General features: G+C 44.4%; 1 protein-coding gene across 4 annotated transcripts in view; it reads right to left on the bottom strand.

Moving 5' to 3' along the window:
- LOC120920310 (serine protease inhibitor A6-like) overlaps positions 1-8,376 on the bottom strand; it is a 35,646-nt gene extending 27,270 nt beyond the window's left edge. The window contains exon 1 of one of the 4 annotated variants that reach the window (XM_040332314.1): positions 8,276-8,376. The gene's annotated coding sequence lies outside the window, so the exon portion shown is untranslated. The remainder of the gene's footprint in view (positions 1-8,275) is intronic. The other 3 variants (XM_040332315.1, XM_040332317.1, XM_040332316.1) reach the window with 3 other exon arrangements.
- Positions 8,377-14,227: the final 5,851 nt, after the last annotated feature.

Below are 14,227 nucleotides of genomic sequence, written 5' to 3'. Positions count from 1 at the left end.
AAAGATGTGTATTGTATCATCAGGCTAAATGATTAGAGAAGTAGTATGTTAATTATTCTGATTGCTTCAGTGTAGTAATTAACTCCACTGATGTCTTTATCTAAAGAAACGTGTCTGCAGGGTCAGCTCCGACTTGTCTCCTATAATCTGTATGGGAAACCCCACTGTGTGAGGGGGGCGTTCCTAACAGGTTGTAACCACATATAAGCTGAGTTTTTGTGGCAATAAAGTGTCTTGTTCTAGCAGTAAGCTTGTCTCATGTGTGGCTTTCTGGGCGATTCCAGGGATATCCCTCCTCGTGGAATATTGGGGTGATTTTCGTTATGGGAAGAAGGGAACGTTGACGGGGATATCATACCGATACCGTCACAATATGTATTCCTCTACATATTTCTGGAAAAAAAATTGCAATAAGCGTTTATTGATTGGTTTGCGCTAAAGTTATAGCGCCTACAAAATAGGGGATAGTTTCATGGCATTTCTATTAATAATCTTTTTTTTTACTAGTAATGGCGGCGATCTGTGATTTTTTTCATGACTGCGACATTATGGCGGACACATCGGACACTTTTGACCCATTTTGGGACCATTGTCATTTTTACAGCGATCAGTGCTATAAAAATGCTCTGATTACTGTAAAAATTACACTGGCAGGGAAGGAGTTAACCACTAGGGGGGCACTGAAGGGGTTAGGTGTGTCCTAGGGAGTGATTCTAACTGTGGGGGGGATGGGCTGTGTGTGACAGGACACTGATCACCGCTCCCAATTACAGGGAACTGTGATCAGTGTCCTGTCACTAGGAAGAATGGGGAAATGCCTTATTTACATCAGCATCTCCCCGTTCTTCCTCTCCGTGAGACAATCGCGGGTATACCCCTAGACATGGAGTCTGTGGGACCCGTGGTCAGACTCACGGAGCTTGCAGCAGTCGCCGGTGGCACCACGCGCCCACAATGCCACGTCTTAAAGGGCAACGTATATATAGGTTAATCCATTCTGCTGACGTATATCAGTGTGAGCCGGTCGACAAGTGGTTAATCAATTGATCAACTTAGGTACATCCTGCCTGCCGGATTACCATGTGATTATCGATATATATAGCCACTAGCAATAATCACAGTCTTCTCCGGTGGGGACAGCTTCCCTCGCCAGCCCCTGTTCCCCACCCCCGCCGGGAGCAGACAATTGCCTCGCCAGGAGGGATTCCCCTGTCAGCACTGTCTGCCTTGGTTTGAAGTCCAGCTTGGGTGACAATTATGAGTTCCTCCATAGATACAGTACAGTGAGTGAGTGTTGTCACCCTGGGACAAAAAGTTGTTTATTTGCATCATAACCATGCAATGCAATAATGAAAAAGAAATATGAGTGCAATGAATGCCGTCACCTCATCTAAGGACTGTTTTTTTTTATGTATAATTTTTTTTTCAATTATTAAATTCTTATTTTATTGAGATTTAGCACAACAATCAAATAAAGACCTAGACATAGTATCAAGAAAAACACATAAACATCTCAAAGTATAATATTCCAAAATATAGAGGAAAAAAAAGAGAGAAAACAAGAGAAAAAATAATAAAAAAATTAAAAAAGAGAAATAAAAGAGAAAAAACGGGGGCAAATCACTTCCCTTCTTAACATACACGATATTATAAAAAGTTACGTCTATTCCGCCACTTAATCCCCAATTAAGGAGCCCAACCTCCCCGACTGTTCCTGATGTCCTCAGCTCAGTCATTGCACCCCTATTTCTGTGGAGAAGGAGAGATCCTAATAGTAAGGGAGTCCGAGTGACAGTGACAGTGACAGTGCACCCAGTGACAGTGACAGTGCACCCAGTGACAGTGACAGTGACAGTGCACCCAGTGACAGTGACAGTGACAGTGCACCCAGTGACAGTGACAGTGCACCCAGTGACAGTGACAGTGACAGTGCACCCAGTGACAGTGACAGTGCACCCAGTGACAGTGACAGTGACAGTGACAGTGCACCCAGTGACAGTGACAGTGACAGTGCACCCAGTGACAGTGACAGTGCACCCAGTGACAGTGACAGTGCACCCAGTGACAGTGACAGTGACAGTGCACCCAGTGACAGTGACAGTGACAGTGACAGTGCACCCAGTGACAGTGACAGTGACAGTGCACCCAGTGACAGTGACAGTGACAGTGCACCCAGTGACAGTGACAGTGACAGTGCACCCAGTGACAGTGACAGTGCACCCAGTGACAGTGACAGTGCACCCAGTGACAGTGACAGTGACAGTGCACCCAGTGACAGTGACAGTGCACCCAGTGACAGTGACAGTGACAGTGCACCCAGTGACAGTGCACCCAGTGACAGTGACAGTGCACCCAGTGACAGTGACAGTGACAGTGACAGTGCACCCCGTGAGTGATTTGGTCAATCTAGACACATTTTTGTTGAATTTGAATCCAGTTTGAACTTCTTGTGGAAAATTAGAGGAAATCACCCAAAAAGACTTTTCCTTTTATTTGTCACTAGAACCGATTTCCCCACAAGAAGATTTCTCCTCTTTTCCTGGCCACTGCGGAACTTTTGATTTCCCACTACTTACCACCCCGATGACAATCGTCACAAAGTCGGTAAGGCAAGACAATAGTCCATCCAGTTCAACCTGTGTAGGTGTATCGGAGTCTATGCAGATTTCCATATCCCTGTATGTTGTGTCCTTTAACCACTTAAGGACCGCCACACGCCGATGTACTTTGGCAGAATGACACAGCAGGGCACAAGGGAGTACAGGTACGTCCCCTTTAAGATCCCAGCTGTGGGGTGTGCTCGCGACCCGGTCCTGAGCTACGTGACTGCGCCTGTGGGTACCCGATCGCCGCCGGTGTCCCGTGATCGGGTCACCGAGCTGAACAACGGGAAGAGGTAAGTGTAAACAAACCTTCCCCTGTTCTTCTTTGTGGCAGTGTCAGTGATCATCTGTTCCCTGTCATAGGAAATGACGGTCAGTGACGTGTCATGCCAGGCCACACCCCCTTAAGTAAGAATCACACACTAGGGCACATCTAACCCCTTCATCGTCCCCTAGTGGTTAACCTCTTCACTGACAATGTCATTTTCACAGTAATCGGTACATTTTTATAGCACTGATCTCTTTAAAAATGACAATGGTCCCAAAAATGTGTCAAAAGTGTCCGAAGTGTCCGCCATAATGTCGCAGTTACGATAAAAATCGATGATCACCGCCATTATTTAAATTGTCGCTTTATTTTTGTTTATATCGTAAAAAATAAAAACCACAGAGGTGATCAAATACCACCAAAATAAATTTCTATTTGAGGGGAAAAAAGGACGTCAATTTTGTTTGGGAGCCGCGTCGCACGACCGCGCAATTGTCAGTTAAAGCGTTACCCTTCTTTGGACCCTCTCCAGCTCAAGCACATCCCTCCGGAGGACTGGTGACCAGAACTGGATGGAAAACTCCAGATGTTGGCTAACCAGCGTTTTATAAAGTGGCAGAATTCTAGTTTTATCCCTTTTTTATGCCAATATTCTGCCGGCTTTGGCAGCTGTAGCTCGACACCGCAGGCTGTCACCTATTAGGACCCCCAGATCCTTCTCCATCCTCGAGTCTCCCATTGGTTTTCCCCTTGTGAATATTTTGCATTTATGTTTTTTGCCCCCAAGTTCATTACTTTACATTTCTCCACATTAAGGGCCCTTTCACACGGGCGGACAAACGGTCCGTTTATTACAAGTCCGTTTACGGACTTGTAATGTATCCCTATGGGATTACAGACGTTAGCGGATGATGCATCCGCTAACGTCCGCAACCATCCGCGTCCGCAAAGATACGCTTTTGCGGAGGGAAGAAAACCCTCTTTTTCTTCCGTCCGGCGGAACGGATCGGATGAATACGGACAGACGGTCCGTATTCATCCGATTCCCCATAGGGGAGAGCGGAGGAGAGACAGGGCGGTCTCTGCACAGTGTGCGGGGACCGCCCTGTCCGCCAACAGCTCAGCGGGGATTAACGGAGGAATCCCCACTGAGCCAAACGGGCTAACGGAGCGGATCAATACGGATCAATACGGATCAATACGGATCAATACGGCTCAATACGGATCAATACGGATCAATACGGATCAATACGGATCAATACGGCTCAATACGGATCCGCTCCGTGTGAAAGAGCCCTAGACCTCATTTGCCATTTGTCTGCCAACTCCTTTATTTTATTCCCTTCATTCTGCAGAACTTCTATGTCCTGATGGGAGTCTGTTACTCTGCTTATCTTTGTGTCATCCGCAAAAACTGAACTACTTATTTCATATTCTATATCAGTGGTCTGTGGCCCGAAGGCCCGATGTGGCCCTTTGCTTGCTTTTATCTGGCCCCTGGGGTACTATTTCATCCAATGATATCAACAATAAGGCACAATTCCTCTGACTGACACCAACAATGGGGCACAATTCCTCTGACTGACACCAACAATGGGGCACAATTCCTCTGACTGACACCAACAATGGGGCACAAACTCACAGACGAACACCAACGATGGGGCACAATTTCTCCAAATGACACCAACAATGGGGCCCAATTCCTCCTAAAGATACCAATGATGGGGCCCAACTCCTCCCACTGACACCCACAATGGGGAATTTTTTTTTCCTACTGACATCGGAGACTTTTCTACTCCCAATGGCCACAGTCCAGCCCCCCTAAAGTTTGAAGGACAGTAAACTGGCCCTTTGTTTAGAAAGTTTGGAGATCCCTTCTCTATATCATGGGTGCTCAACCTGTGGCCCTCCAGCTATTGCGGAACTACATGTCCAATCAGGGCCATCTTTAAGGCAGGGGAAAAGGGGATGCTGCCCTGGGCTCTGTCATTGCTATGGGGCCCAAAGCAGCTGCCTAATACTTACTAACTATCCAAGTTTAAATTTCCTTGTGCCTTGAAGTTTTAGTCCAGTGCTGTGTCCTGATATCTCAGTGTGAAGTGCTGCTACTAATGCTGCCAAGCTCTGCCCTATTGCTGTGTACAGAGGACTCACCCGTAGACCCTGTGTTTACATGTAAATAACCGTCATTCATATGTAAATAAAGGCGGCATTCATAAAGAAAAAAGAAGAAATCATGTGCTACAACTTCTAGCAACAAATCAGTGAACCGTAATGTGTGCTGTGACCTCTAGCAACCAATCACAATCACTGCCTGATCTGATATAGTAAACTGATTTTAAGTCTAGATGATATTTATTGTCTGTCTCGGAGCAGGCGGAGAGCACAATACACTAAACTTTCAGGTGTCGGGGCTTCCGCAACGCTCCCTATGTCCTCCCATTCGTTGTGTGTGTGACCCCCTGTAAGCCCGGCGGCTTGTGGTGGCCACTTCCCTGGGGCGCTCCAGAATTAGATCTAGGGAGATCATATGGAAATCTGTGGTAAAGCGAGCTCCCTGTGGCAGAACGTTGAACATATGTTAGCATGTTCCCTCATAACCATAAAATGAAACTGTATTATAAGCACATTATACTTAAAGGGGTTGTAAAGGAAATAATAATCCTCCTTTACCTGCAGACATTCCTCTTTTCACTTCCTCATTGTTCGTTTTTGTTCAGAAGTTGCTCTATTTCTTCTCTGTTCTGTTCACTTCCTGTTTGCCTGATTGTTACTGACCACCGTGACGGGAGGCTTTACTGCGGTGGTCAGTGACGTGCCCCGCCCCCTCCTGGGAACTGTGCGGCAGGACGCTAACTACGTGTTAGAGACTCCAAGGAGGTGTGAATTACTGGGTGTGCCGCAATGCATACTGGGAAATGTAGTTCTTACATGAACGAGCGCCGCAAACCAGGAAGTGAATGAGAGAACAGAAACTAGAACGCCGGAGGTGACATAGATGAAGGAATTTATTACACTATTCTGTCCGTCTACTTTGCAGAAATTAATTTTAGGCAAAAGAAAATTCCTTTAGTGTCCCTCTAATAAGGTATAAAAACATGTCATTCTCTGATAGATTTTTAGAAATGTAAGATCCCCCTGAGGAAGACCCAAAATTCTGTCGGTGGAAATGCATTGGGGAATTTCCATGCATCAAATAGCGCTGAAGTCAATATTATGTGTGTATTTCCTGTCTCGCTTCTTACCAGAGCTCATATTTTTACATTTTTGTACATTGTGTCTTTTTCTCATCCTCTTTTGCTAATAAAATCATAAAAGTTTACAAATATTGAATCATTATTTGCTGCAAAAAAATAAAAAACACGGGGAACTGTTCCTCTTTTTCCAATGTAACCTCTAGCAACCAGTCAGTAAGTGGTAATGATATGCTGTAACCTCCGGCAACCAATCACAATCACTGCCTGATCTGATACAGTAAACTGATTTTAAGCTGATATTTATTGTATGTCTCGGAGCGGGTGGAGAGCGAAAATGCATGGGGGAGGGGCCCCCAAGAACATTTTTGCCCAGAGTACAATCAATATTAAAGACGGTAGTTAATAACTACTAAAAAGTGTAAATCCACATAAATATAATATGGTGATAGCGTACAAAACCCACTGGGTGATGTCAAATAACAAATGGTCACTACTAGTGTAACCAAAAAATTCCAAACATAGAATGTGCTAAAGGTAATGTCCTCCTATGTGAATAAATATTCAGCTCTTCCCTAGAACCCCTGGCTGGGTGTAAATCAGCCTCCCGCCATTAGGGGTCACACTGGTCCCAGAGGGTAAATGACCTGATAAGTGCTCAGCACACCATATATAGGGGGGAGGAAGAGAAGAAAAGGAAGCCTCCAATCAGTGCCGATCCTGACCTCCCTGGGGCCCTAAGCGGCTTGCATAGTGAGCCTATAGGACGGATCGGCCCTGCCTCCAATGCTGAAATAACGATAAAATGTGGGTGATTTTTATTAGGTAGCAAAATGGACTCTTACATATGTATAAAGGATATATATATGGTGTGCTGAGCACTTATCAGGTGATTTACCCTCTGGGACCAGTGTGACCCCTGAGGGCGAGAGGCTGATATACAATATATAGGAGAGGATTGGGCATTATATCCCTGGAGACACTTCCATTCACACTACATGCACTGCTTAGCAACATTAAGGTGAGAGTTCTGGGAGACACGGATTTGATTGTGACACACAGATTTACACCCAGCCAGGGGTTCTAGGGAAGAGCTGGACATTATTCACATAGGAGGACATTACCTTTAGCACATTCTATGTTTTACATTTTTTTGTTACACTAGTGACCATTTGTTATTTTACATCACCCAGTGGGTTTTGTACGCTTTATTATATTTATGTGGATTTACACTTTTTAGTAGTTAGTAACTACTGTCTTGAGCGCTTATCACTTTTTATTGCATTTCTATTTTTGTGTATAGTGAACACTATTAGATACTGCTGCTTTTATCACTTGTATAATTTAGCATTGGTTTACTCATAGTAGCGCAGAAGTTTTCACCCTTATCAATATTAAAGATGGCCCTGTGTCCAATAAGGCATTGCAAGCGTGACTCCCAAAGGCAGAGGTGTGATGGGACTTGTAGTTCTGCAACAGCTGGAGGGCCACAGGTTGAGCACCCCATGCTCTATATCATTATAGTCACCAAGACAAAAAAAGAGAGGGAACTTCCCCATTAGGGCAAAGGTCACTCGAAAAATCTGGCAGGGCTCCCAAAAAACGCCAAAAAACAAGAACCAGACAGAAGAACTGAGAAAAATAAACTTCTAAGGAAAGCAACAGGTGAGGATTCATTGTACACTTTATACACCGATAATTATCTCCCTCCTACCTTACAATATCTAGACTGCAATCTCTAAGGAGCCGGGCTCTCTGATTCCTCCCGTGTTGTACTGTTGGCCCTGACATTGTAAAGCACTGGGCAAACTGCTGGCGCCATACAAATCCTTGTGAACCAATGGTAACCAAGGACAATCCGCCCCTCTGGAGTTCCCACCACTGCGCTTAACACATATCGTTTGGGCATCTTTCTTTGGACATTTATAGCGCTACTTTTTGTAGAGTTTTAAAAATATTATTTCACAGCTATATCAGTCCTGTATAATAATAATAATAATAATAATGATATAAATCCTGTAAAATAATAATAATATAAGTCCTGTATAATAATAATAATAATAATTATAATAATAATAATGATATAAATCCTGTATAATAATAATAATAATAATAATAATATAAATCCTGTATATTAATAATAATAATAATAATAATAATAATACAATAAAGGATGCGGAGAACAGCAGCTTGATACATTTCCTCCTTACCCCTCACCAGTACCAACCGGATCAGCCAACCGCGGAGACAGAATCTTCACGCCTGAAAATGTGAGAATCAGCGTAAAAATCTATTTATGTAGACATAGATTTTCCTGCAGTCTCAAGTTACCCCTCCCCCTCCCGCCCCCTTTTTTATTCAGGCTGAATGGGAATTAAGGCAGCCTATTCATAATAGACAGACTGATGGTAGAATAATACAATTCTGCTGCCCTTAACACACGTAACTACAATATCTTTCATATAAATAAATACATCTTTATCAATCTAAATACACTGTGTGAGTCCAGCCATACAAACCTGTCACGTGTGAAACATTATAAATGTTACATAAATATGACCAATGCTGAACTCTCAGTACTAGGGATGCGCCGATACCATTTTTTTACGAGTACAGATACTTTTTTTAGTACTCACCGATTACCGATACCGATTACCGATACGATTACCGATACCGATTACCGATACCGATTACCGATACCGATTACCGATACCGATTACCGATACCGACCGCAACTGTCCTGTTTTCACTTCAGCCGTCAGAAATGGTACAAAGCATTTACAAATGAAATAACATGTTTGTTTTGTTTTTTGCACTTTTTCAATGTGAAATGTGTAAATATATGTTATTATATATGTGTAAAAATATTCACTAACAAAGCAGACAAAAAAAGTCTTCATTGTCTATCGTTTATAAAATAAATGTGAACAAAAAATAAATAAAAGCAGGAAAATAATAATTAAATGGAGGAGAATAGGGAGTTAGTTGGCTCCGCTGCGTAAACCGTCATAGCTGTACATTGGTTGCTTTAAGTGGGCTAGCAGGCACGCGCGTGCGCCTGCTGCATCACAGGGGTGCCCATGCTCATGACCGGCAGTCGCGATGACCACCGGCCACGAGAGATCCACAAACCTCTGTTCTGTGAGGAAATGCAGATCGTAAGTTCCTAATAGTTGGGAACCACGATCTGTAATTTCCTCTAGATCAGTCCCATCCCCCTACAGTTAGAAACACACCTAGGGAACAAAATTAACCCCTTCATCGCCCCCTAGTGAAAAAAAGGACGTCAATTTTGTTTGGTACCACGTCGCAATTGTCAGTTAAAGTGACGCAGTGCCGAATCGCAAAAAGTGCTCTGGTCAGGAAGGGGTTAAATTCTTCCGGGGCTGAAGTGGTTTTTATATATGTGTAAAAATATTCACTAACAAAGCAGACAAAAAATACATTTTCATTGTTTATCGTTTATAAAATAAATGTGAACAAAAAAAATAAAAGCAGGAAAATAATAAATGGAGGAGAATAGGGAGCTAATTAAGGCTGATTCGAGTAAATTAAGTGTAAAATAAGGGGTTAAAAAGAGGAACATTTGTTCATCCCGACTGACAGCTCAGCCTGAAAGTATCGGTTTCAGGTATCGGCGCATTTGCACGAGTACTGATACCAATACTAGCGCAACCCTACTCAATATCATAAACGTGTGAGGGACAGTAATATAATCTGAATTGGTGATTTGGTGGACTTTCACTCAGTGGCATAGCGTGGGTTGTCAGCATCTGGGGGCAAGGCAAGTAATTTGCGATTCCTATCCCATGTAAATAGTGAGGACTTCAGCCCTTAATAATCTCTCACAGCAGGGAGGGTAGTCAAAAAAGAAAAGAGAGAGAGCAAGCGAGAGCGAGAGAGAAAGAAAGAAGTCCGCAGAGCCCCCTTACATCAGAGTTACTCTTTCATTAGAATTCTCACTGGGAGGTAGGAGAAAGAAGGGAGGCAAGGGGGGGAGACTTCACTCACAGTGGATCGATGGATCGGCAGGTTGCACCTTTTCTCTTCTGGCTGCTGGGCTTCAAACTTTCCACCCACACATCTCCTTCTCTGAGGCACAACATCTGCTGGGGAGTGGCGGGAGGAAGAGCAGGACCAGCACTTTCACTCTCTCCTCTGCCATTTGTGCAGGGGGAAGGAGCAGGCAGTGCTGGCTCTGAGCTGTGAGAGAGAGAGGCTTTCAGCTCAGAGCCCTGCAGCCACTGGGGATCCAAAGTAAGGCGTCGCCCATGGAGATTTTTAAGTACCAAACTTTGGCGCCATTCCACGAGTGTGTGCAATTTTAAACCGTGACATGTTGGGTATCTATTGACTAGGCATAACATCATCTTTTAAAATATACAAAAAAATTGAGCTAACTACTGTTTTGTGATTTTTTTAATTCATGAATTTTCAAAAAAAAGCTTTTGAAAAATGATTGCACAAATACCGTGCGAGATAAAAAGTTGCAATGACCGCCACTTTATTCCCTAGGGTGTCTACTAAAAAAACATATATAATGTTTGGGGGTTCTGAGTAATTTTCTAGCAAGGAGAGAAGTGCCAGAATAGGCCCGGTATGGAAGGGGTTAAACACGTGTGCAAAAAAACACAAAAATGGCAGAAGAATGAAGACATCTTGAACTTTTTGTTTTGTTTGAGAGTCGCCTTACCAGAGCCAGTGAGCTCCTCTGAAAATTTGAATTAACATTAAAATCCCATCATCTCCTAAATACATTTTCATGGGGCAGGACCATCTTAATGCAAGGGCACTGCGCAGGGGTCCCAGGTACATGGGGGCCCCACAATAATCTTGCATTACATCATGCTTGCCAACTGTCCCGGATTTGCTGGGACAGTCACGCTTTTTACTAAACTGTCCCGATATGGTCGGGAAGCATCCCAGAACCTATACTGAGCCCTCCTGATCCCTTGAATATAGGGGTGTAAATTGGGGCAAGATAGTAGGGGCCCCAGAGCATTACTTTGCCAAGGGGCCCATGATGCTATTAAGATGGCCCTGTCATCGGGGATCGCCCGGCGGGGGGGGGGAATTTATAATATAGGCTGCACATATAAATGGTAAAGGTAAGGTGGAAGGTTTTACACTATCTGAACCTTTTATTTATTGTCATCACTGAGAGGAAGATAAGAAGATAAAGCCGATCGATGATAAGAAGCAACATAAACAAGCGCTGACCTTTATATAATAGAAGGTCATTTCTCTCCGGTAAGGGGGGATTATACAAGGAACGGATCGAGTTGCATGAATGGTAAAGTTGCATTGTCTGTGAGAAAACAAAGATTCTTTATATTGTCTGACTTTTAGGCTTATTATTATATTTTTCACTTGAAATTATTGTCGCTGTTTAATGACAGTGGGCGGCAAAGTCGGCGTAGAGGATTATTGGCAACAGTAAACCTTCTATTAGTGACAAAAAGCAAAGTGTGGAAAGGGTAACAAACCCTCGGACTTTTGAACTGTGCCAGTAAACATAATAACACAAATAATGTAGAAAAATATAGAAAATTTATTTAATAGAAAACATTCAACATAAAAACCATCCGATGAATATAAGTTATAGCTCCAATAATGAGCTTGAGGGGACCTGTTGCAGAAGTTGCTCTACATGTTTTGCTCAAATTGAGCTTCTTCAGGAGCTTGAACAGGTAATGCTACAGGTGCAAAAGAAAAATACACTGGATGGAACAGGAAATTAGTAAATCTACATATATAGGTAAAGATTAAACAATACAATACGCATAATTATAGGGAAAAGAATAAATATATATAATAATTGGTATGAATATATAATGCGGTATAGGTTCACATACATTTAAAGTGTATACTGCTGGCAACAACTTACCTAGCTAGACCGGACCAAATCATAAAAATGTAAATGCATAATGGGGAAGGAAAAGCCAAACAGCACACGTCGCCGTCAGTAAATTGGGACCATAGATCAAAGAAACCCGACACTCAAACAAGAGCCATAGTAAGAAAAAGCCTAATGTAAACAAAAAAGTATATGTTTTGAAAAACAATCGAGTCGATCCACTAAAAAGTCAGGCAATTGTACACACAGGCCCAGATTCTCAAAGGAGATACGACGGCGTATCTCTGAGTCTGAGCCGTCGTATCTATGCGCCTGATTCTTAGAATCTTAACTGCATATTTACGCTGGCCGCTAGGGGCGTGTATGCTGATTTACGCCTAGAAATATGTAAATCAGCTAGATACGCAAATTCACGAACATACGCCCGGCCGACGCAGTACAGATACGCCGTTTACATTAGGCTTTTCCTGGCGTGAAGTTACCCCTGCTATATGAGGCGTACATGTGGCGTACCAATGTTAAGTATGGACGTCGTTCCCGCGTCGAATTTTGAACATTTTACGTTGTTTGCGTAAGTCGTCCGTGAATGGGCCTGGACGTAATTCACGTTCACGTCAAAACCAATACGTCCTTGTGGCGTATTTGGAGCAATGCACACTGGGATATGTCCAGGGACGGCGCATGCACCGTTCGTTAAAAACGTCAATCACGTCAGGTCACATAACATTTACATAAAACACGCCCCCCTGTTCCACATTTGAATTAGGCGGGCTTACGCCGGCCTATTTACGCTAACCCTAACCCTGAGCCTGACTCTGCACCGCTAACACTATCTGTACCACTAACACCCTAACCCTAACCCTAACCCGCCTAACCCTAACCCTAACACTATCTGTACCGCTATTACCCTAACCCTAACCCTAACCTTAACCCCCTAACCCTAACCCACCTAACCCTAAGCCGCCTAACCCGGCAAGGGGTTGGTTTGCGTGTGCCGCGCGATAGAGTGTTGTTAGACGGGACGGAAAGGGTCGGAGCCTGAGCCTGACTCAGCACCGCTAACACTATCTGTACCGCTAACACCCTAACCCTAACCCTAACCCTAACCTGGCTAACCCTAACCCTAACCCACCTAACCCTAAGCCTAACCTTAACCCCCTAACCCTAACCCGCCTAACTCTAAGCCGCCTAACCCGGCAAGGGGTTGGTTTGCGTGTGCCGCGCGATAGAGTGATGTTAGATGGTACGGAAAGGGTCGGAGCCTGAGCCTGACTCTGCACCGCTAACACTATCTGTACCGCTAACACCCTAACCCTAACCCTAACCCCAACCCTAACCCGCCTAACCCGGCAAGGGGTTGGTTTGCGTGTCCCGCGCAAAAGAGAGTGATGTTAGACGGCATGGAATGGGTCGGAGCCTGAGCCTGACTCTGCACCGCTAACACTATCTGTACCGCTAACACCCTAACCCTAACCCGCCTAACCCCAACCCTAATCCTAACACTATCTGTACCGCTAATACCCTAACCCTAACCATAACCCGCCTAACCCTAACCCTAACCCTAACCCGCCTAACCCTAACCCAAACCCGCCTAACCCTAACACTATCTGTACCGCTAATACCCTAACCCTAACCCGCCTAACCCTAACCCTAACACTATCTGTACCGTTAATACCCAAACCCTAACCCTAACCCTAACTCTGCACCGCTAACACTATCTGTACCGCTAACACCCTAACCCTAACCCGCCTAACCCGGCAAGGGTTTGGTTTGCGCTTTATGTTAGACGGCATGGAATGGGTCGGAGACTGAGCCTGACTCTGCACTGCTAACACTATCTGTACCGCTAACACCCTAACCCTAACACTGCACCGCTAACACTATCTGTACCGCTAACACCCTAACCATAACCCTAACCCGCCTAACCCGGCAAGGGGTTGGTTTGTGCGTGATGTTAGACAGCATGGAATGGGTCGGAGCCTGAGCCTGACTCTGCACCGCTAACACTATCTGTACCGCTAACACCTTAACCCTAACCCTAACTCTGCACCGCTAACACTATCTGTACCGCTAACACCCTAACCCTAACCCGGCAAGGGGTTGGTTTGCGCGTGCCACGCGAGAGAGTGATGTTAGACGGCATGGAAAGGGTCAGAGCCTGAGCCTGACTCTGCACCGCTAACACTATCTGTACCGCTAACACCCTAACCCTAACTCTAACCCGCCTAACCCAGCAAGGGGTTAGTTTGCGTGTGCCGCGCGAGAGAGTGATGTTAGACGGCATGGAATGGGTCGGAGCCTGAGC

Source organism: Rana temporaria, chromosome 13, assembly GCF_905171775.1.
Source record: "Rana temporaria chromosome 13, aRanTem1.1, whole genome shotgun sequence".
NCBI classification, from domain to species: Eukaryota; Metazoa; Chordata; class Amphibia; order Anura; family Ranidae; genus Rana; species Rana temporaria.
The sequence above is the reverse complement of the archived record's forward strand: the minus strand, read 5'-3'. Positions and strand labels throughout refer to the sequence as shown.